Genomic DNA, 23460 nt, shown 5'->3' with positions numbered 1-23460 from the left:
TTAATTGACTTCAATTCCTCCTCAACACTGCTCCATTAGATGTTGTAACCTTGTAAGACCTAGGCTCACTGCATACTTTGGATACCTCTGCAGGTAACCATGTTCTCATTGTAACGACAACGATTGAATTGCCTTTTACCTGTCTGATAACTGGAAATTTGGAGAAATAATCAGTGACTGAGATCAAGTCATCTCCATTCACGGTAAATAGATCAGTGATGATTTTGGACCAAGGGACTAACGGAATTTCATGAGGGTTGCCGTGCAGACCCCCACCTGCCAAGAATGAGGCATAGTAATTTTGCCATATGAATATTAATTTTAAGCTGTTGCTGGAGTGAAGAAATGACTTGTTACAGAGATCACCAGACCTTTGACTGAAGTACATTTGCATACGAAGAGATGGTGCTTGTGGAGAGAAAGGACTGCTCCCTGCTCCAATTGACCCAAATGGATTTTGATCACCAGACATTGAAGGTGGAAGGAAGAGCATTCCAGGGACTGTGAAGATGGTGCAATCCACAAAGATAGGACAGGTCACATGGCTAACTGGCTGGTCCAGGCTTTGAATGAGACATAGGACAGTTTGAGTTCAGAAGGCAGTTTGCAACTGAAGCTGGAATAAGGAAGCCTCTCTCCTGGTTGTCCTTTCTCTCTTTCTCCCAAGCCACCGAACCCATAGAAGACACGTAAACGTCAAGCGAGAAAAGACTCTGACATCAAAACAAGTTGAAGAGTGCACTGGGCCCCAACGAATTGCAGGATTTACCAGCAAACAAAGACTCCACATTGAACTCAAAGGACTGTAATTATATTCCCGATATTGCCTCAAACTTTTCCCCTTTATTCCTTCTACTTTTTCTGTCTCTATCTGCGTGTGTTTATCGTGAATGCATGCTAGCGTAGTCACATCACGTATTCGTAGCCATTACCCAAATTAGCGTTTAAAATTAATAAACTTCTACCCTTCTTGTTTAAATCTAAGAAAACCTGTCTGCATTGATTTATTTGCCTTACAATTGAAAGCAGTGAACAAGGATTCACTAAGGGGGAGCTTAAACATGGTGTTTTTAAAAATTAAACCCTGTGACAGTTAAACCAGGCAAAGGCTGATAGGGAATCCCTAGATCCCTTCTCACCTGGTCATAACAGGGTGTAGAGATTCTTTACGTTGTTACGGCTGGTGGCTCTGGTATGCCTCGCACAGCCTCGCTAACTTTTCAATGTCACCGTTTATCCCTGACCAATAAACAGTGTATCATGCCAGTCATCTTGTTCGCTCTATACCCATATGGCCTTGGTAAAGTTTTGACAAGATGTCCTGTTGGAGAGCTTTGGACACAATCACTTGTTTTCCCTTGAAGCTGACGCGTCGTGAGATACCGAGTTAATCTCTATAAAGCCAAAAAACATCTGAGGGTTTCTGGCACCTCTTTTATCATATTAGGCCATGCTGCTATGATAACTCTCCACAGTGCCTTCAGTTGTTGGTCATTTGCTGTTTCTGATTGTAGTTGGTCACATTTGCGCTGACCAAAATGCAATAAATCGATTTTGAGCACATCTTCCACCTCAATGTCCATGCTGTCCACTTGTAGATCCGGTGGGACTTTTTCATTCTTGTTCGGGTTTGGCAATCTGCTTAGCGTATCCAAGATGTCTATTTTGGTAGTCACTTTGTAGCAGACGTCAAAGTTGTACTCCTGTACTTTCGCTAAAAGTTGCTGTGGTCGAGGTGGTACGCTTGTCAATGGTCTGCACCAGATCTTCTCCAGTGGTGTGTGGTTGGTTTCCACAGTGAACTGCTTACCGAACAGGTAGGTATGGAACCTTGTGATCCCAAACACCAGAGTAAGTGTTTCACGCTCTATGTTTGAGTAATTGGATTGTGCTGAGGATAAACTTTTGGATCTGAATGCAATTGGTTTGCCATCCTGCAGGAGGCACGCCCCTAGCCTTTTCTGTGAGGTATCGACTTCCAGGATTATCTTCTTCCTTGGATCACAGAACTGCAGGATACAGGTTTCTGCTGACAATGCTTGTTTGAGAGACTCAGACATATGCTGATGGTCCTCCTGCCATATATATGGGACATCTTTCTTTAAGAATTCTCTCAGTGATGATGCTTTGCCAGAAAAAATTTGGAATGTATGGTGCCAAGAAGTTGAAAAATCCAAGACATCTCTGTAGATCTTCTTTGTCTTGTGGGATAGGCATGTGCCTTACATCTTCGACCTTGCCTGGGTCAGGATGGATTCCGCAACCTGAATAGATGGAGCCAAAGAAATTGATCTGACTTACACCTGGCACTTCTTGCTGTTAAAAACAAGCCCTAGAAACACAGAAACATAGAAACATAGGAGTAGGAGTAGGCCATTTGGCCCTTCGAGCCTGCTCCACCATTCATTATGATCATGGCTGATCATCCAACTCAGTAACCTGTTCCCGCTTTCTCCCCATATCCTTTGATCCCTTTCGCCCCAAGAGTTATATCTAACTCCTTCTTGAAAATATACAATATTTTGGCCTCAACTGCTTTCTGTGGTAGCGAATTCCACAGGCTCACCACCCTCTGGGTGAAGAAATTTCTCCTCATCTCAGTCCTGAAAGGTTACCCCGTATCCTTAGACTATGGCCCCTGATTCTGGACTCCCCCACCATCGGGAACTTTGTGACAAGCCCTTTGTGACAAGCTACTGCCATCAGTGAGTGAAGATTTCGATCATTCTCTTCTTTGGTTTTGCCCATTACTGCAATGTCATCAACAATGCATATTCATCCAGGCACGTTTTCTATAATTCTGTGAATACACTGCTGAAACAGATCGTGACTGACAGAGAAGCCAAAGGGTAGTCTCTGGAAGCAATATCTTCCAAATGGTGTTCGGAAGGTGGTGACTTCCTGAGATTCCTTAGCTAGGTTTACCAACCAATGTCCACGTTTAGCATCCAACTAGGAGAATAATTTGGCTCCTATGAACGTGGGATTCAATTCCTCGAATATGGGAATCTTGTGGGGGCATCTTTTTAAGAACACAAGAAATAAACTGGAGCAGAAGTAGACCATATGGCCCATCGAGCCTGCTCCACCATTCAATATGATCATGGCTGATCTTGGGCTTCAATTCCACTTTCCTGCCTGCTCCCAATATCCCTTGATTCCCTGTGAGACCAAAAATCTATCTATCCCAGCCTTAAATGTATTCAATGATGGAGCATCCACAACCCTGTGGGGTAGAGAATTCTAAAGATTCACAACCTTTCAGTGTAATAATTTCTCCTCATCTCAGTCCTGAATAACTGGCCCCTTATCCTGAGACTGTGTCCCTGCATTCTAGATTCTCCGACTAGTGGGAACAATCATTTGGCTTCTACCCTATCTAGCCCTTTCAGAACCTTGTATTCTCAATTAGAATGCCTGTCATTCTTCTAAACTCCAGAGAATGTAGGCCCAGTTTACTCAGTCTCTCATCATAGGACAACCCCCTCATCCCAGGGACCAATTTAGTTAATCTTTGCTGCACTGCCTCCAATGCAAGTAAATCCTTTCTTAATGTGAAGACCAAAACTGCACACAGTATTCCAGGTGCAGTCTCACCAAAGCCCTGTACAGTTTTAGTAAGACTTCCTTATTCCTGTACTCCAATCCTCTTGCAATAAAGGCCAACATGCCATTTGCCTTCCTAATATCCTGCTGCATCTCTTTGTATGAGTACCCCCAAGTCACTCTGAACATCAACACTTACCAGTTTTACACCTTTTAAAAAATATTTTGCTTTTCTATTTTTACGACCAAAGTGAACAACTTCACACTTCCCTACATTATACTCCATTTGCCATCTTGTTGCCCACCCACTTAGCCTGTCTATATTTTGTTGCAGCCTCTCTACATCCTCCCTGCAGTTTACTTTTCCACCGAGCTTTGTATCATCAGCAAACTATATTACTTTACTCTCTGTCTCTTCATCCAAGTCATTAATATAGAGTGTAAATAGCTGAGGCCCCAGCACTGATCCTTACGGCACTCCACTATTCGCTGCCTGCCAACTTGAAAATGACCAATTTATGCCCACTCTCTGCTTCCTGTCTGTTAACCAATCCTATATCCATGCTAATATATTAACCCAACACCATCAGCCCTTATCTTGCCTATTAATCTTTTATGTGGCACCTTATCGAATGCCTTTTTGAAATCCAGGTATACTACATCTATTGGCTCCCCTTTATCTACCCTACTAGTTAAAAAAACTCGAATAAGTTTGTCAAACAGGATCTCCCTTTTGTAGAACCATGCTGACTTGTTCTAATCATACTATAATTTTCCAAATGCAATGTTAAGACTTCTTTAATAATAGTTTCCAGCATCTTCCCAATGACTGATGTTAGACTAACTGGCCTGTAGTTCCCTATTTTCTCTCTACCTCCTTTCCTGAAAAGCAGTGTAACATTTGCCAACATCCAATTTGAAGGCACCATTCCTGAATCTAAGGAATTCTGGAAAATCATAGCCAGTGCATCCACTATCTCTGCAGCTATCTTCAGGGAAAGGTTTAGACGCCTCGGATCTAGACATACTCTGATTGCTCCATCCTTCTTCAGTACGCATGTAATTGAGCTGCACCAGTCTGTGTGATGATGCACACAATGGATGATGCCATTGTGTTCCATGTCATCTAGCTCACACTTAGGCTTTTCTTGTACTTGCACACTGCACTTTCTGGGAGGGTCGATTGACGGAATTGCATCCTCTCTGAGGTGCAGTACGGCATCGCCTTTGAAGTCTCCTATGGCATCGAGCCTCTCTGTGTACACTTGTTGTAGGTCATGGACTGACTCAAGGTGGATACCCTTGGTCTCTTCTGCAGTAATGGGCAACTTGGTGATCTCATGGATAGTCACATTGTTGAAGTCCTTACACATTGGTAGTCCTGCCACTGCTGGTCCACTCATGTCTACCAGGTAAAATGTTTGTGGTTTCCATGCTGACTTGCCATAGCTGCATTGCATTGTTACTGTGCCACTGCAAGGGGTGGGTGACCCATTATATGCAGTTAACTTTGCAGTTGTCAGTTGTATATCCCACTGCCTTGTGGGCATCTTGGGAGAGACTAAGGCTAAGGGAGTAAACCCTAACAGAAAATCCAGAGCGGAGCCCCTAAGGTGTCACCTTTGGCATGTTTCCAGTTGTTCCTGCAGCCAAATTGGTGCCAAACATCATGCTCTGCACTCCTTTGGACCCCACTAGGAAAGCCGAGAGGGGGGTTTTGATGCTTGGGCAACTCACAACCTCCATGCGCCATGGAAAGGTCACTCCATAGTTGCCTCACAGCAACCAAAACCACACAGAAGGCAGCAGTTATGGATTTTAAGTCCAGCTCTATTGGCGTAGAGATTGGGCGCCACGGGTTGCCTTTGTCGGTGGAAGAGGTTGTCGCATCTCGTTGGACAGCTATCGCCCGCCTCAAACCGGGTAGCCCCTGGTCAGAAAGGTTCTGTCCCGCCACAGTCCACCTGCTTCAATGGGTGCTTGGAGCTTAGGGTCATTACCTGACAAGTGGACTGTAATACCGCATCAAACAGCACAACAAAAAAAGGAAAGAAGGTACCAGCCCTTCATTTTGCAAGCTGGAACGTCGGAACTATGTGTCATCTATGTCTCCACTTTAAAGACGTTTGCAAATGCGACATGAGGTCTTGCGACATTGACCACAAGTTGTGGGAGCCAGTTGCCAGCGATTGCCAGAGCTGGCGGACAGCTATAAAGCCAAGGCTGAAGAGAGGTGAGTCGAAGAGACTCAGCAGTTGGCAGGAAAAGAGACAGCAGTGTAAGGAGAGAGCCAACTGCATAACAGCCCCGACAACCAACTTTACCTGCAGTGCCTGTGGAAGAGTCTGTCACTGTAGAATTGGCCTGTATAGCCACTCCAGGTGCTGCTCCACAAACCACTGACCACTCTAGGCGCTTACCCATTGTCTCGAGACAAGGAGGCCAAAAGGAAGGAAAGGAAAGGAAGTCGTCAGTTGTATCATTAATTTCCAATGACCCCGGTACATATCCTTCAGGATTTGGATTGGTAAGATATTTGAATTCGCGCCCGTGTCAATCTTAGTCCTGAGTGTGTGTTTGCCAACTTTCTTTGGGCACATATTAATAGTAGCAAAAGCTTCCAGTTGTTTAACTTCATCAACACAATGCGTTGGATGTTACAGGCTCCCCGACGTCGGGTTTTGTGGTGGGGTGGGCTGGAAAATGCGTCCAGGAGAGGGCTGCCATGCACCCCGACGCCGCGAGGACCCAGCCCGATAATGCCGGCAGCGGCAAGGCCTCGTGGCGGCCCCCCTGCCACTCGGTGATGGAACCCCTATTTGAATATTTAAATAAATTAAAATGAATGTATTAATCATACTTACGCTGCCACCTTCCGTCCTGCTGCGATCGTCCAGCCGCTGGCTGGCACTCTCGCACCTTCGGATCCCCGTCCGGGGAAACGAGGCAGAACACTTATCGGGAGGGGGGAGAGGTGCGTTTCTCAGTGTGGGAGGGGGGGGAATGGGGTTAAAGTAACATCACCGGTGTAGGAGATGGCGTGAAGGGTTTGAGGTTAATGTTTATGCGGTTTGGTGGGGTGGGGGGAAGGTCGGGTAGACAAGGTAAGTGTTTTGGGGGAGAGAGGGCAAATTATTAATTTTATGGCGATTGGGAAGGTGGGAAAGGGGCAAAATAAATGTATTTAATTTTTTTCATTCACTGTATCTTTAAATATTTAAATTTAACGCTAGGGCTCAAAGCCCTTTAAAATGGCATCAGCTCCTGCGCAAAGGCCGGGAATGGACAGCCTGCCCCCTCTACGAGATTGGGGGGCGGGGCGGGGCGGGGCGGGGTGGCCCGCCCTGGCTATTTAAATGAGCCACAGCACTTAGGATCGCGGCGGTTCCATGTTGTGTGGCCCTTTTTGCCCACTGCTGATTTCAGCGACAGGATTATAAAATTCAGCCCAATGTGTCAAGGTTCACAATGTGGAATGTGTGCTCATCTTCTGGCTGAGAATCGCTCCACTCTGAGTCTTGTCTCAGGTCTATTTCACTGTGGACTTTGTTTATTATCTTGCATTTGTGCAGGTCTCTGGCGCTCTCATTGCTGCTGTTGCCATGCTGCTACGCCTGTCTTCTGTTTGTTTGTGTCTTATTGTGACTTCGAGCTGCGTCATTGGAACCAGATTTCTTGCATAGGCAGACACACTGTCCTTTTGCACCGCATGCCTTGCACAGATCTTGAAATGCAGGACAACTTCACAGTGAGTGGGATAAAACACACTTACCACACAGCTTGCTTGCTTTTTGTGACCTGGTTATTGTGCCGATACTGTCGGCTACACCTCGTGCTTGCAGATGCTGTTGTCCAGCTACAATGGCTTCGTATTTCTTGCCACCTTCTAGCAGCGCATCAATGCTGTGACCTTTCTTTTTCCCCAAGAGGTCTTTTTGAAACGCTTCAATAGGTGTTGAGACAATTATTATTCTCTCTGACAGCTCAGTTTCTGAAAAATCGCATTTGTTGCCCTTACTGTGGAATCTACTGACAAATTGATCTCTTGATTCCTGTGGCTGTTGCCTGTAGGACATCAATTCCAGGTGATGAATTCTAAAATTCACTCTTACCTGAAGCTGATCTTCAAGCACTTTCCATATCTTTGTGGGATCTTTCTGGTCCTCTTCAGATAAGCCAGAGATATTGATTCTGTATAACCCCTCTTTTCCAGCTGCTATCGGTATTTTCACAGCCTGATTCTCTGGTTCTGCAACCGCTTGGTCTATGAAACACAACTTCATTCTTTGTTGAAAAAGTTTGAACTCAGTTAGGATATCAAGGGCTTTCTAGTTCATGCTGGGAAATGTGATATCCATTATTCTGCTGTTCTTTTGCTCTCCACTCTATATTTTGGTCAATGCTGTGTGTGCCTTCAGCACTGTACTTCTTGTGACTTTTCTATTTGTGGCTAAAAATATGTTTTATTAACTCTGTGCTGTTCTCCCTTCAAGAATTTTTTTTGGCTAGCTGCTTTGATGGACACAGATGCTTGACAGTGTTCTCATTTTTCTCTCTTTCAGCACTTCGATTGTATGTTTATACAGCTGTTCAATAAGCAGTTTAAAATTCAATCATATTATGATCACTGCTGCCTAGGGGCGCATTACTATGGGGTCATTAATTACTCCTATCTCATTGCACAATAACAGGTCTAGCATAGCCTGCTCTCTGGGTGGCTCCAGAATGAGCTGTTCTAAGAACTATCCCGAAAACATTCTAGAACTCCTCATCTAGGCTACCTTTGCCCATCTGATCTTTCGAGTCTGTATGTAGGTTAAAATCCCCCATGATTATCGCTGTACGTTTCTGACAAGCTCCTATTATTTTTTCCTTTATATTCTATCCTACCATGTGGTTACAGTTAGGGGGTCTGTACGCCACTCCCGAAGTGACTTCTTGCCTTTATCATTTCTCATCTCTACCCAAACTGCTTCTACATCCGGGTTTCCTGAACTTACGTCACCCCTCTAGATTGTGCTAATACCATCATTAATTAACAGAGCCACCTCTCCACCTTTTCCTAGCTTCCTAAATGTCATGTACCCTTCAATATTCAGATCCCAATCTATGTCATCCTGCAGCCATGTCTCTGTAGGGGCTATCAGATCATACTTATCCATTTCTATTTGCGCTATCAATCATCTGTTTTGTTTCGAATACTATGTGCATTCAGATACAGAGCCTTTAGTTTTGTTCTTTTATTACATTTGTAACCTCTAACCTTGTGTGCTGATTTACTCTTAGATTTGTGCTCATTGTCCCTTCCTGTCATGGTCTGTTTATCTTTTCCCATATAAATATCTTTCTGTCTTGCTTTGTCTCTGCTCTTGGATTTATCTTATCTTCCCAAATTTGATCCCTTGTCCCCACTATTTTGTTTTAAACCCTCTCTACTCCCCTAATTATGTGGCTCACTGAAACACTGGCCACAGCACGGTTCAAGTAGACCATCCAACGGTACAGCCCCCACTTTCCCCAGTACTGGTGCCACGAACTGGAAGCCACTTCTACCACACCAGTCTTTGAGCCACACATTTATTTCTATACTATTATTTGCCCTACTCCAATTTGCATGTGGCTTAGGTAATAATCCAGAGATTATCACCTTTGAGGTTCAGCTTCTTAATTTGGTGCCTAGCGCCTCATACTGCCTATGCAGAACCTCTTTCCTTGTCCTGCCTATGTTGTTGGTGCCTACATGGACCACGATGACTGGATCCTCCCTCTCCCACTAAAGGTTCCTCTCCAGCCTTGAGCAGATGTCCCAAACCCTGACAACGGGCAGGCAACACAGCCTTCTGGGCTCTCGCTCTTTGCTGCAGAGAACAGTGTCAATCCCCCTCATTATACTGTCCCCTACTACCACTACATTCCTTTTTGCTTCCCCTGCTTGAACGGCTTCCTGTACCATGGTGCCATGGTCAGTCTGCTATCATCCACCCTGCAGACCTTGCTCGTGCCCATACAAGCTGCAAGAACCTTGAGCTTGTTGCTCAATTGCAAGGGCTGAGGCTCCTCCACTCCCACCTTCTCGATCCCCTTACCTGCCTAACTCACAGTCACACCCTCTTGTCCCTGACCACTGACCAAAACAGATGACACTATCCTAAGGGGTGTGACTGCCTTCTGGAACGATGTGTCCAGGTAACTTTCTCCCTCACTAATGCATCACAGTGTCTGCAGCTCGTCCTCCAGCTCAGTGACTCTGAGCTGAAGCTCCTCAAGCTGCAACCACTTACTACAGATGTGGTTGCCATGGATTGCCATGGTATCCAGGAGTTCCCACATACCTCAACCGTGACGCATCACCTGTCCTGATATCTTTATTGTTGGCTGATGAAGGGAATGCAATGGATGTTGTTTATATGGATTTTAAGAAAGCATTTGGCAAAGTACCACATAATAGGCTGGTTAACAAAATGGAACCTCATGGAATAGGAGGGTCAGTGTCAGCTTAAATTTAAAAAATTGGCTGAAGGACAGAAAACAGCGAGTTGTGGTAAATGGTTGCTTTTCAGACTGGAGGATGGTAGACACTGGTGTTTTCCAAGGTTCCGTGCTAGGAACACTGCTTTTTTGAGATACATGAATTTTTTTGCATATTGGAGTACAGACTAAAATTTCAAAATTTGCGATGATACCAAACTCGGAGTTGTGGCAGATAGTGAGGATGAGAGCTATCAACTGCAACAGGACATAAATAGGCTAGCAGAATGGGTAGACAACTGGCAGAATGAATTTAATACAGAGAAATGTGAGGTGATACATTTTGGGAGAAGGGATAGTGAAAGGCAACATAAAGCACAGGGACAAAGGGAGCTGGGGATGAATGTGCATAGATCTTTGAAGGTGGCAGGATATGTTGAGAGGGTGGTTGGTGAAGCAAATAGGATCTTGGGCTTCATAAATAGAGATATTGAGTACAAAAACAAGGAAGTTATGCTGAACCTTTATGAAGCTCTTGTTAGGCCACAGCTAGACTATTGCATCCAGTTCTGGTCACCACACTTTAGGAAAGATATGAGGGTGCTTGAGAGGGTGCAGAGGAGACTTACCAGAATGGTTCCAGCGATGAGGGATTTGAGCTACAAGGTTAAGTTGGAGAAGCTGGGGTTGTTCTCCTTGGAGCAAAGGAGATTGAGGGGAGATTTGACAGAGGTGTACAAGATTATGACAGGTTTAGATAAGGTAGACAAAGAAAATCTGTTTCCATTAGCTGATCGTACAATAACTGGGGAACACAGATTTAAGGTTTTGGGCAAAAGATGCAGGCGGGATGTGAGGAAAAACTTTGTTATGTAGTCAATGGTAATGACCTGGAACTTGTTGCCTATGAGGGTGGTGGAAGTGGAGACAGTGAATGATTCAGAAGGAAATTGGATGGGCACTCAATGGAAATAAACTTGTCTGGTTATGGGAATAGAGGGGAGGAATGGGACTGATAGGGTTGCTCTACAGAGAGTCGACATTAATGTGATGGGTCAAATGGCCTCCCTCTGTCCCGCAATGACTCTTTGAGGAGAAGAATTTGTGAGATTGAGTTTGAATTAGTGATGGGGCAGGGTGAGTATCTATGTCAGGATGGAGGATAATGTCAATGGGTTTGAAGGAAGGTAAGGTCATGTGGATGTTAAGTGAGATAAAGAAATTGTCAGCGATTGTCTCATCATTGGCCAAGCCCTCAAAAGTTAAAGGTCCCACTTGTAAATGAGACAGGGTGATATTGAATGAGACTGAGAGGTCAGAGAGGCCAAGCAGGAGGTTAGCGGCGTTTATGTTGAGGCTGAATTTATTAAGGATGAAGAATTTCTTGATGCAGAGGCTAAAGATAAGAGTCAAGAGAGGAGATCTCAGTAAGGAAGTGGGAGGGGAGTAAATGATGAGGACTTTGAATGACAGCTGAAAGGAGCAGAAGGTGCTAAACAAGTCGGAAGGAGATAAAAGTGGTTGTTGGTAACAAGAGTTACACAAATTGGTTACTCTGAGGAAAAAGAAGCGACCACTTGAAAACCAGGTTTGTGTCAGAACAAAGAAGTCATTAGTTTCATCCATGAAGAAGTTATGAATAATGAAGATTTCATTCACAAGAGAATTATAATTTTGAACATAGGAAGATAGGAACAGGAGTAGGCCATTCAGCCCCTCGAGCCTGTCCTGCCGTTCAATGAGATCATGGCTGATCCACGGCCTAACTCCATATACCTGCCTTTGGCCCATATCCCTTAATATCTTTACGTAACAAATATCTATCTATCTCAGATTTAAAATTAACAACTGTTCGAGCTTCAACTGCTGTTTGTGGTAGAGAGTTTCAAACCTCTACCACCCTTTGCATGAAGAAATGCTTCCTAACATCTTTCCTGAACAGTCTGGTCCTAATTTTTAGACTATGCCGCCTAGTTTTAGAATCTCCAACCAGTGGAAATAGTTTATCTTTATCTAGCCTGTCTTTTCCTGTTAATATCTTGAAGACTTCCATCAGATCACCCCTTAACCTTCTAAATTCTAGCGAAAACAGGCCTAATTTGTGTAATCTCTCCTCGTAACTTAACCCCTGTAGTCCAGGTATCATTCTTGTAATAAAAACAAGAAATGCTGGAACCACTCAGCAGGTCTGGCAGCATCTGTGAAAAGAGAAGCAGAGTTAACATTTCGGGTCAGTGACCCTTCTTTCTTTCATTCTTGTAAACCTACGTTGCACTCCCTCCAAGGCCAATATATCCTTCCTCAGGTGTGGTGGCCAGAACTGCTCACAGTACTCCAAGTGGGGTCTAACCAGGGTTTTGTACAGCTGCAGCATAACCTCTGTGTCTTCATACTCCAATCCTCTAGATAGAGGGTTACAAGGTAGCCAGGAAGGAACTGAAGAATGGACTTAGGAGAGCTAGAAGGGGACATGAAAAAGTCTTGGCGGGTAGGAAATAAGGAAAATCCCAAGGCGTTCTACACTTATGTGAGGAACAAGAGGATGGCCAGAGTGAGGGTAGGGCTGATCAGGGATAGTGGAGGGAACCTGTGCCTGGAGTCGGAGGAGGTAGGGGAGGTCCTTAATGAATACTTTGCTTCAGTATTCACTAGTGAGAGGGACCTTGTCGTTTGTGAGGACAGCGTGAAACAGGCTGATATGCTCGAACAGGTTGATGTTAAGAAGGAGGATGTGCAGGAAATTTTGAAAGACATGAGGATTTGATAAGTCCCCGGGGCCAGACGGGATATACCCAAGGTTATTACGGGAAGCGAGGGAAGAGATTGCCGCGCCTTTGGCGATGATCTTTGCGTCTTCACTGTCCACTGGAGTAGTACCAGATGATTGAAGGGTGGCAAATGTTATTCCCTTGTTCAAGAAAGGGAATAGGGATAACCCTGGGAATTACAGACCAGTCAGTCTTACGTCGGTGGTGGGCAAATTATTGCAGAGGATTCTGAGAGACAGGATTTATGATTATTTGGAAAAGCATAGTTTGATTAGACATAGTCAGCATGGCTTTGTGAGGGGCAGGTCATGCCTCACAAGCCTTATTGAATTCTTTGAGGATGTGACAAAACACATTGATGAAGGAAGAGCAGTGGATGTGGTGTATATGGATTTTAGCAAGGCGTTTGATAAGGTTCCCCATGGTAGGCTCATTCAGAAAGTAAGGAGGCATGGGATAAAGGGAAATCTGGCTGTCTGGATACAGAATTGGCAGGCCCATAGAAGACAGAGGGTGGTAGTAGATGGAAAGTATTCAGCCTGGAGCTTTGTGACCAGTGGTGTTCCGCAGGGATCTGTTCTGGGACCTCTGCTCTTTGTGATTTTTATAAATGACTTGGATGAGGAAGTGGAAGGCTGGGTTAGTAAGTTTGCCAATGACACAAAGGTTGCTGGAGTTGTGGATAGTGTGGAGGGCTGTTGTAGGTTGCAACGGGACATTGACAGGATGCAGAGCTGGGCTGAGAAGTGGCAGATGGAGTTCAACCTGGAAAAGTGTGAAGTGATTCATTTTGGAAGGTCAAATTTGAATGCAGAATACAGGCTTAAAGACAGGATTCTTGGTAGTGTGGAGGAACAGAGGGATCTTGGGGTCCGCGTCCATAGATCCCTCAAAGTTGCCACCCAAGTTGATAGGGTTGTTAAGAAGGCGTATGGTGTGTTGGCTTTCATTAACAGGGGGATTGAGTTTAAGAGCCGCGAGGTTATCCTGTAGCTCTATAAAGCCCTGGTTCGACCACACTAGGAATATTGTGTTCAGTTCTGGTCACCTCATTATAGGAAGGATGTGGAAGCTTTAGAGAGGGTGCAGAGGAGATTTACCAGGATGCTGCCTGGACTGGAGGGCATGTCTTATGAAGAAAGGTTGAGGGAGCTAGGGCTTTTCTCATTGGAGCGAAGAAAGATGAGAGGTGACTTGATAGAGGTGTACAAGATGATGAGAGGCATAGATAGAGTGGATAGCCAGAGACTTTTTCCCAGGGCAGAAAGGGCTATCACCAGGGGCCATAATTTTAAGGTGATTGGAGGAAGGTTTAGGGGAGATGTCAGAGGTAGGTTCTTTACACAGAGAGTGGTGGGTGCGTGGAATGCACTGCCAGCGGTGGTAGTAGAAGCAGATAGATTAGGGACATTTAAGCGACTCTTGGATAGGTACATGGATGATAGTAGAATGAAGGGTATGTAGGTAGCTTGATCTTAGAGTAGGTTAAAGGTTCGGCACAACATCGTAGACCGAAGGGCCTGTACTGTGCTGTACTGTTCCATGTTCTATGTTCTATATAAAGGCTAGCATTCCATTAGCCTTTTTGATTATTTTCTGCACCTGCTGGTGGCATTTTAAAGATCTATGCACCTGAACACCCAAGTCTCTTTGGACATCCACTGTACTTAACCTCTTCCCATTTAGAAAGTACCCTGCTCTATCCTTTTTTATTTTGGAGGGTGATACAGAGTGTGGAATAGTGGTTGGTGATCCACAGTGGGGCTCAGAGAGAGTGCAAGAGATCTGAAGGATAGAAAGGAGATAATATGATGAGGAGAGAGCCTCTTCATGCTTAGCTCATTCCTCGAGATTAATCTCTTGAACCTTCTTCCTTTCCCTTTGGCACTGTGTGCATGCACAGTGTGAAGAAAGGTACAGTGTCTGTGTGAAATTTTGTAGAACATGTTTGAAAAAGTGTTTGGCATAACCTTCGTTGCTTGTTTGTAAATACACGATCCTATAAATCACATTAAAAACAGTCATCACATCACTCATACACATCATTGTGACTACAGTGATCTATTGGTTTTCCCAGCTCTTTTCTCTTCCCATCAGAAAAGAGGTTTGCAAACACTTTTTTTCTTGTCGATGCTATCCCTTTAAAGTGCATTGTTAGATGTTATAGATTCTGCCACACTAACCATAACTTAAAAGCAGTGAGATACTTGGGGTACACGTCGTGTGTTGCAGAGGTTTTTTTCATGATATAAATTGCAAAGATAGAAGGATATTTGTCTAAAGTCAACATTTTAACTAGATAACTCTGCTTTTCATTTCTAAAAGCAACTCCATTTAAAATCAATACTGTAGTTGATAGACGAAGCGTCAGGCAAAATAACTAGCAATTTATTGAGGGAGCATTAAAGATTCAAAAATAGGGAATCAAAATTTCAAACCTGTATATCTTTCCACAGGAATTGTGAACAAATGTATGCAATTTCAATTCTTTATATCAAGCACAATCCATCCTCACCAAACTACTGAATTGCCAGCTTGATGAATTTCATTAACAATCTGTCAAGTACTTCAAGAAAAACCTAGGGCTGTACAAAGGTGCCAGAGCTATGAAATTTGCCAGTGTTGTTATTAATTTTATACAGTGGGCCAAACAAAGTATGTCAGAACTGCGTTTGTATTGTTAAGTGCCTGTTAGCTTTAAATAGTGCAGGAATGCGTGAAAGTCAAACCTTTTGGCTCTTGGGCAACATGAGAGATTGAGATTTATTTCTTTTGCTGTTTACCACTCTACCATGGAGTGATAAGAAATGATTTGTGTTTGTAGTTCCCCACGTAGCAAAGCCTTTGGTCCTGCCAAAATATGATAATAAGGTGCTTCCTTATGTGGAGTATGGGAAGATCAGAGTGAAACATCCTGAAGCACTTTCATGCAATTCTTCATGGTTCTTTACAACAAAGTGCTGACAATGACCTGGAGCAGCTGGCCTGATGATCAGTCTCAATGAAGAAGACATGGGACATCCTAGAAGAAGAGAGAAAATAACATGAGAAAGCAAGATAAACAAAATAAGTGGCACAGTCTCTCCAGACAAAGAGTTATTAATAATCAAAAATTCTACTACGCTCTCTCAATCAAAAAGAGGGTGGAAGCATAGCTGGAAGGAGATGGGAAAAGTTGGCGGGGGTGGGGGAGGAACTGGTGGTAATTAGTTAGAAGGTAGGATTGGACAAGGAGGGGCAGAGGAAGGCATAGAGGAGGAGTAAGAGAAGGGAAATGAGGATAATTAAGAGAGAGGAGCAGGGAAGGGAGAGGAAAGGCAAGAAGGGGCATATGGATAGGAAATGAACTGGAGAGTTCGATGGGGAGAGAGGGAAGAGGTAGGGATGGAGGAAAAGAAGATCAAAAGGAGTGAATAGGGCAGAGGGGTCAATGGGGGGGGGGCAACAGGGAGGGGGATGGACGATAAGAGGAACATGGTGGAGGGGTTTGAGGATATGAAGACGGGACAGGGAAGGAGAAGAGAGAGAGCGAAGGGAATCGGAAATGGGGAGGGCACAGGGTAGGGAATTTTTCAATGATTAATGGCAAGGGAGAAGAATTTCCCAAGCCATTTGATACTCTGAGCTATGTGCTAGTGACTATTTCTCTGTTCAATGGAGTTGGAGGTCTGCAAAGTTGATAGCAAGTGAAGGTGTAAGCATCCACTGTAAAGTTGCTCATTGAGGGGGGAATGTTTATGTGTGGTCTTGGTAATTGTGATCCTGTCAGGGAAGCAAGTCTACAACTGACACAATACACAGTGGCAGAGAAAGGAAGGGGATGGACTGCAAATACTAATGGGCAGGGGCCAGGAATCCATTCTGGGAGGGAGTGGGGTGGTAGTGGAGGGTGGTGCTCTGGATCTAGACAGGAAATCATAATCCTGCAAGGTGCTCAGTTTGGGGAGGAGGATGCCAGGGAAACCTTTATGGAACAATACAGGGAGCATTAAAGCTGCAGTGCTGTTCAGCAGGAGTGTAACCTATTGTCACCAGGAAAATAAATATTTATTTAAAACTTTCTTTGGACCCTAACAAAACAGCTCAACAGGTAAGGGTGCAGGCTGGTGCAGTGTACCCATTAACACATTGAGGCCCATGGACAGTGAGGGTGAGGTAATAAGATCAGAAGGCTGGAGGATCTAACAGCTAGTTAGTCCAGTGCATGAGTTGGAATGTAAAGCAGCAGGCTATAAGGGCCAGGCATCTCAATAGCAAAGAATCACAGAACAATACAGTGCAGAAGAGGCCCTTCGGCCCATTGAGTCTGCACCGATGCATTAAAGACACCTGACCTGTCTACCTAATCCCATTTGCCGGCACTTGGCCCATTGCCTTGAATGTTATGATGTGCCAAGCGCTCATCCAGGTACTTTTTAAAGGATGTGAGGCAACCCGCCCCTACCACCCTCCCAGGCAGTGCATTCCAGACCGTCACCTCCCTCCGGGTAAAAAAGTTCTTCCTCAAATCCCCCTTAAACCTCCTGCCCCTCACCTTAAACTTGTGACCCCTCGTAACTGACCCTTCATCTAAGGGGAACAGCTGCTCCCTATCCACCCTGTCCATGCCCCTCATAATCTTGTACACCTCGACCAGGTCACCCCTCAGTCTTCTCTGCTCCAGCGAAAACAACCCAAGCCTATCCAACCTCTCTTGCTCATAGATATGAGTATAAGAAGAGTTTAAATTGTCCTGCGTTCTTTAAAAAAAAGGGTTATGTGACCTTCAGTGCAGGAAAGAATCAACGGGCTGAATTTTACTCGCTCTCCAACATCGGAGGTCATGGCGGGGGGCGGGGGGGATTTTACCGCATTTTACCGGCAGCGGCAATGTCTCGGTGCGGCCGTCCCACCGCTCAGCGGCGGAGACTTCATTTCAATATGTTAATAAAGGTTAATGCATGAAAATAAACTTACCTTGTCCCGACAGCCGTCCCATGCCGATATTCCGGCTGCTAGTTGGCCTATATTGGTAAATGTCTAGGTCAAGGACACTTGCACAGCACCATACTTGCACACAGAATGTACTTTATGCAGCTTAGTGACCTTTCCATGCCCATAACATCATTTATTACAAGGGATCGGCATGGAGATTTCTATTTCAGATAAATGCAGCAATGCTAGGAGATAATGAGTGGAATTTTATTGAAATAGACCCCCTCACAGCAGAGTGTTGGGGAGTGCTGGCAACGGGTCACGAACCCACTTACAATTGAAGCCGGCTTTGCTGTGGCTCATAAACTCAGCCATGGCATTAGCATTCCATTTTTGGGTTTTCCTGACCAGTCATACAGTGCGGGCATGATGACGAGTCGAACTCTGTCAAAAGAAGGATTTCTATTTAAAGGAACCTTGGCAGGGGTCAGAGTGGTTGAATTCTACATTGGTTCAGCAACCACATGGTGGAAAGGAGACATGGAAAGGCTGCTCCCCGGATCTCTGACCTGCTGTCGAATCTGAGGGACTGAAGTGAAGTGTTGTTTCCCGGAGAGGAGAGGAAGAGGCCAGCCTCTCAAACCAAGCAGACATATGGCGGAGGAAGTGAACAGTAGGTGTGTGATCCCTCAAACTTGGGTACAGACCCTCAGGGAGGCAGGAAAGGTGAGTGGCATAACACTTTCAAGTGCCAAGCCCCACACTCTGACTTGCCCAGCATTCTTCTGCACAACACTCCTCAGACCTGGAAATCACTGCCTACGAGGGTGGTGGAAGCAGTGGCGATTAATGATTTCAAAAGGAAATTGGATGGGCACTTAAGGGAAGTAAACTTGCAGGGCTACAGGGATAGAGCAGGGGAATGGGACTGACTGGATTTCTCTACAGACAGCCAGCATGGAGTTGATGGGACAAGTGGCCTCCTTCTGTGCCATAATGACACCGACTCTATGATCAACACACCTTGTAGCTCCACTCATTCCTATTTCCAGGCATCCCTATCTGAACAGCCAACACTCACCCTCATCTTAGTGACATCTCACTACCAACCCTGACATTTAACCTACACAAATGTTGTAATTTCATCCTCTCCACCGAATCCATTTCTCACATTCATAATTCTCTGCTTTTCTTCTTTGCAGGAAAAGAAGAGTGCACAACTCCAGGGAGAAACAGAGAACTGGGAGGTGGCCCTCCAGTGACAGCCACCTTGACACTCACTGGCAATGTGTACCCACCTGGTCCACTGGAAAGGAGGTCTTTTTTTCAGGAGGCATCAAATGTCAGCAACGACCTGTTGTGGAAGTCTGAGCTTTGTGAGTCACTCGTGCTCAGACACGTCGAGAAGGCTGATCCTCAGTCTTTAGACCCTGTGATGGGGATATTGCCTCCTTCAAGCTGGATCTCTCTGTCCATCCCTTCTGTTCTGTGAAGTGACATGTGACTGAGGAAAAGGCAGCTGATGTGCTGCTGGTGTTGCTCCTGCTGCTGCTGGAGGTGTTGGTGTTGCTGCTCCTCTTGTTACTTATCAGAGGTCCAAGGTACTGTTGCATAAGCTGCTCCCATGCTGCAATGAAGGCTGACAGCAGGGAAGATCGGATCAAGTTGAGTAAAGTCCAAAGTAGGTGAACTGACTTTCGAAAAGTTGGAAATCACCTGTGAAGCAGTGAAATCTGGCTTTCACAACAAGTGCTGTGAGCACAAGCCATTCCCATAGGTGGGAAGCAGCTATGCAATTTCATTATTTAAAGGTTTTCAAGCCTGTCAGTTTCATTGATCAATGACTACATGCTGAGCTCTTGCCTTGTTGACCCTGGAGAGTTCCACATAGCTCAGGAAACCCAGGCGGTGGCTGTTAAAACCAGAATTCAGGGTTAAAAACTCCATTAATTGATTATTTAAATTTCTGACTCAATAGCTCCACCGGGGTTTCCCACTCAACTCCAAACAGGCTCCAGTAAAACCCAGACGGGGGCAGCATCATGTCAGATTTCCGACCCGCCGACATTTTTCAGTGATTTAACCCCCTGCCAGTACCTGAGTCTGCCTCCCCACCCCTTGACAGTTAAAATTCTGTCCAATAGTGCTGCAACACACCCAGAATCTCCCAGCAGCCTCTCCAAATTGCTACACATGTGGCAGAAAGCATGCTAAGGTGCCTGTCCAGTTGCAGAAGTGGCACTCAAGTGCCAGGAGGCAAGTGCCACCTCAATCTCAAAAGGTTGGTATGAAGACACAACGACCAGTCACCTCACATAGTTACCTTCACAGCCTTCAATAATATGCAACATCTAGATTAGATTACCCCTCAACCTTTTAGCTCAGGAGAATGTAAACAAAGTTTCTGCAACCTGTCCTCCTAATTTAACAGCCCTGGCATCTTTCTGGTGAGTGCGTGCCTGTACCCCTTCCAAGGCCAATATATCTTTCCTGAGTGCTGGTGGTCAAAATTGAACATAATATTCCAGGTGGGGACTAACCAAGGCTCTATATATCTGAAGCATAACTCTCTCCCCTTTGTATTCCAGGCCTCTTGAGATAAAGGCCAATCTTTTTGCTTACTTTTTGTACCTGTGCACTAGGTGTCAGTGATTTGTGTACATGGACACTTAAATTCCTCTGTTGCTTCATAGCACCTTTACAACCATTAAGAAAATATTTCGACAAAGTTTTGCCCACTCATTTAGTCTCAGGGCCTTCCTCCTTAATAGTCCCTCTTTACATGGTGAAACTGTGCAGCACACAGCACACTCTAGTCTACAGGAGCAAGGTGAGCTCAGGTGTACCACTCATTTCACACTCCGCTCAATTTTACTCTTTATTGACTTCAATGGAGCATAACATGGAATGAAGTGTAATACGAGTGTAATAGACACTAAGGTTAATGCATCCTATACAATATGCTGTCTGTTAAAATAAATTACACAGGCACACTGATCTCCAAATTCAAATTCTAAATATGCCCTAGTGTTCCAAAAGGCTTTGCATGGGTGCACTAATTTGTAAAGTCTGTCCTATGATCTCTCTGGTTGCTCTGGTCTGCAAAGTTACTTTTATTATGACTATCAGAGCAGCTGAAGTATTTAATACCAGTCTAGAATGCTCTTCATTGATTTGGTGTTTTATTGGCTGCAGGGAATTAAGTTAATGATTCAGTGGAGGGTTTGGGCCTCATCCTGGTTGTGCCAACCTTGCTAATTAGTTGCTGTGTTAGGAACATTTCTGGCAATAACTCCAGAAGCTGGGAATTCAGCGCCAGATGATGCCTTGGGCACAATTGTATTTCTTGAACTCTGCACTTAACAAAAAAAGAAATCTATGCTAAAAGACTGAGAAGTGTCAGTATTTTTCCACACAGTGAATGTGAGTTTAGCGAGAGAGGTTGAATAGAAGCTATTCATCACTCTGGATTGTAACTAATCGCATGTCGAGCTCTCACATATTTGGTTTTTGTCTCAGGTGAAGGATTTGCAAGCACCCACAATCATATTATGTGTTAGCTTTCACAGTAAAGTATATGGGACAGAGGAAATCTAAAGAAAATAGCTTAAAGATTGGTATAAACAAAACTTTAAACATTGAGGAGGAAATGAACAGCAATTCTTTGAGTAGCTTGGATTGCCCAAATAATCAAACCTTGACAATGCCAGTGAAAGATTGTTCCTTCCTTTCTGTACAGAGATTACATTGCTCTGAGCAAAAATAGTTATATCTGTCTTCAACTGTGACATTGGCCCTGAAGTTACTGCAAGAGATTGGGAAATTCAGGACATTTATCTCTAAGCAATGCTAAAATATTATGGTAGGTGCCATGAATACAGTACACTCACCTTATGTTATTGTGTAGTTGTTATCTGTGCTAAAAAAAAAATCATCATTCAGTAATTCAAAGTAAGTAACTTTGAATTAACAGGAGTAGATTGTAAGGGTCATTAAGATTTCAAAATAAAAATGCTCTATATTCATATTGTTGTGCTAACTTAGTGCCAATCCAAAATAGTAGTAGACCTGGTTTTAATGTTTCTTTAGGATTATTAATGCCAAACAGCATTGTATGGTATTGGTTCAATCACCTATTACATGAGTATGAGTGATGACACTAAAACCACCAGTCAGCCAATATTAGGGGCACAATCAAGTCCAGTTTAATAAGTTTGACATTTCCAGTTCTTCTAAAAGTCTAAGCAGAACTTCTGTAATACAATGCATTTGGATTAGTGCTTAATATATCCAGAGACTTAAACACTTCATATTCAATGCAAATATGGATGACACCACACCATTTGCAGCAGAGGTGAATCAGTTGTAGGGAGAGCAGCAGGAAAGTTAAATTAGGATCAGTCTTCACCCTGAGAAAAGGTACACAAATTGGTACAAGTTTCCACACTGTGTCTGTGCAACAGTTTATGAAGAGATTTAGGCTCATCAGACACCTGTGTCAATTAGTGGGTCTTCAGTGCCTCCAATATCCTAATAAACCAAAGTAGGTATTAGATTATTTGTTATTGGCTTCTTTTAGGCATTGAATGAATGTTGTTGCATTCGCAGAAGTGAATATATTGGCATGGAATTTGCAGTAGTACTAACAGTGAGACTGTCAGTGCTCGTCATTATGACTGGATAAAAATGATAGCAACTTCTCGCCTCTGCATGTGCAAGTTACATAGGGAAATCCAGAAGTTGCTGTCTGAGATCCTGCTTCTCTATAGGGTGTGCTATTGCAGTCTTCGCAGATGGAAATCAACATAGAAATCACTGATGTGCTTGAACTTCAACTAATTATCCACTATTCTTGCTGTAAAGACTGATGAACAATTAATTTTTTCAATCAGGAATAACTGAGTTTTTAACAGCATTGCAAGTCATAATTACTGCTGAATAGCCTCTCCAGTTCTGAAAAATTTTACCAAAACAAAATTGAAAATTTTGAATTTTGATATTTAAGTTTCTCCCTTAAGCCTGTGTGTACGTCCAAATTTTTCATTTCATTTTCTGTACAATGAGTTAAGTCTGATTTTATATTCCCTGCTTTGCTGTATATGAGAATTCTTCAATCTGATTGGCTGATCAGCCTGCCTGCTGCCTGCCTTCTTGCTGTAGAAGGTGCAAAATTCAAATTGATGTCAGAATAGAGGAAGTCTTCACTCTAGAGCCCGATAAAACATTTGTGGACAGCTTTTTTTAAGGTGAGCACCATTCATTTGCTGCTGACTGCAGAGTGTTCTTCTCCATCTCAGTAATGTCTGATTACTGTTATGGAAGGCATGAGACAATAGGCTCATTTTCTGAAACATGGAGAAGCATTTGGCCAGACAGCAGCATTTATTTCCTTCAGCTAGATTTTGCTGCCAGTTATTCATTGCATTTATATGATGATAGTCAACAGTCAATCCAAAAGTGTTCCTTACTTGGAAAGGGTGCATTATATTTAATATGTATATGGTCTGTGATGATGAGTAATGGCCTCTTAAGTGACTGTCAAGAAGAAAAAAGTGATTGAGCGTTAGAACAAATATGAGCTGATCTGAGAGAGCCAGCATGGATTTGTAACAGGTAAATCATATCTAACGAATTTAGTTGAACATTTTGAGGAGGTCACTAATGCTGTAGATAAGGGAGTGACTGTGGCATACTGAATATTGCATTGTGCATTTTGTCCACTTAAGGCTATCATACACACAGATACCAACAGAGGCAGTCTGCG

This window comes from Heterodontus francisci, chromosome 3, assembly GCF_036365525.1.
Source record: "Heterodontus francisci isolate sHetFra1 chromosome 3, sHetFra1.hap1, whole genome shotgun sequence".
Lineage (NCBI taxonomy): Eukaryota > Metazoa > Chordata > Chondrichthyes > Heterodontiformes > Heterodontidae > Heterodontus > Heterodontus francisci.
Note: the sequence above shows the minus strand (reverse complement) of the source record.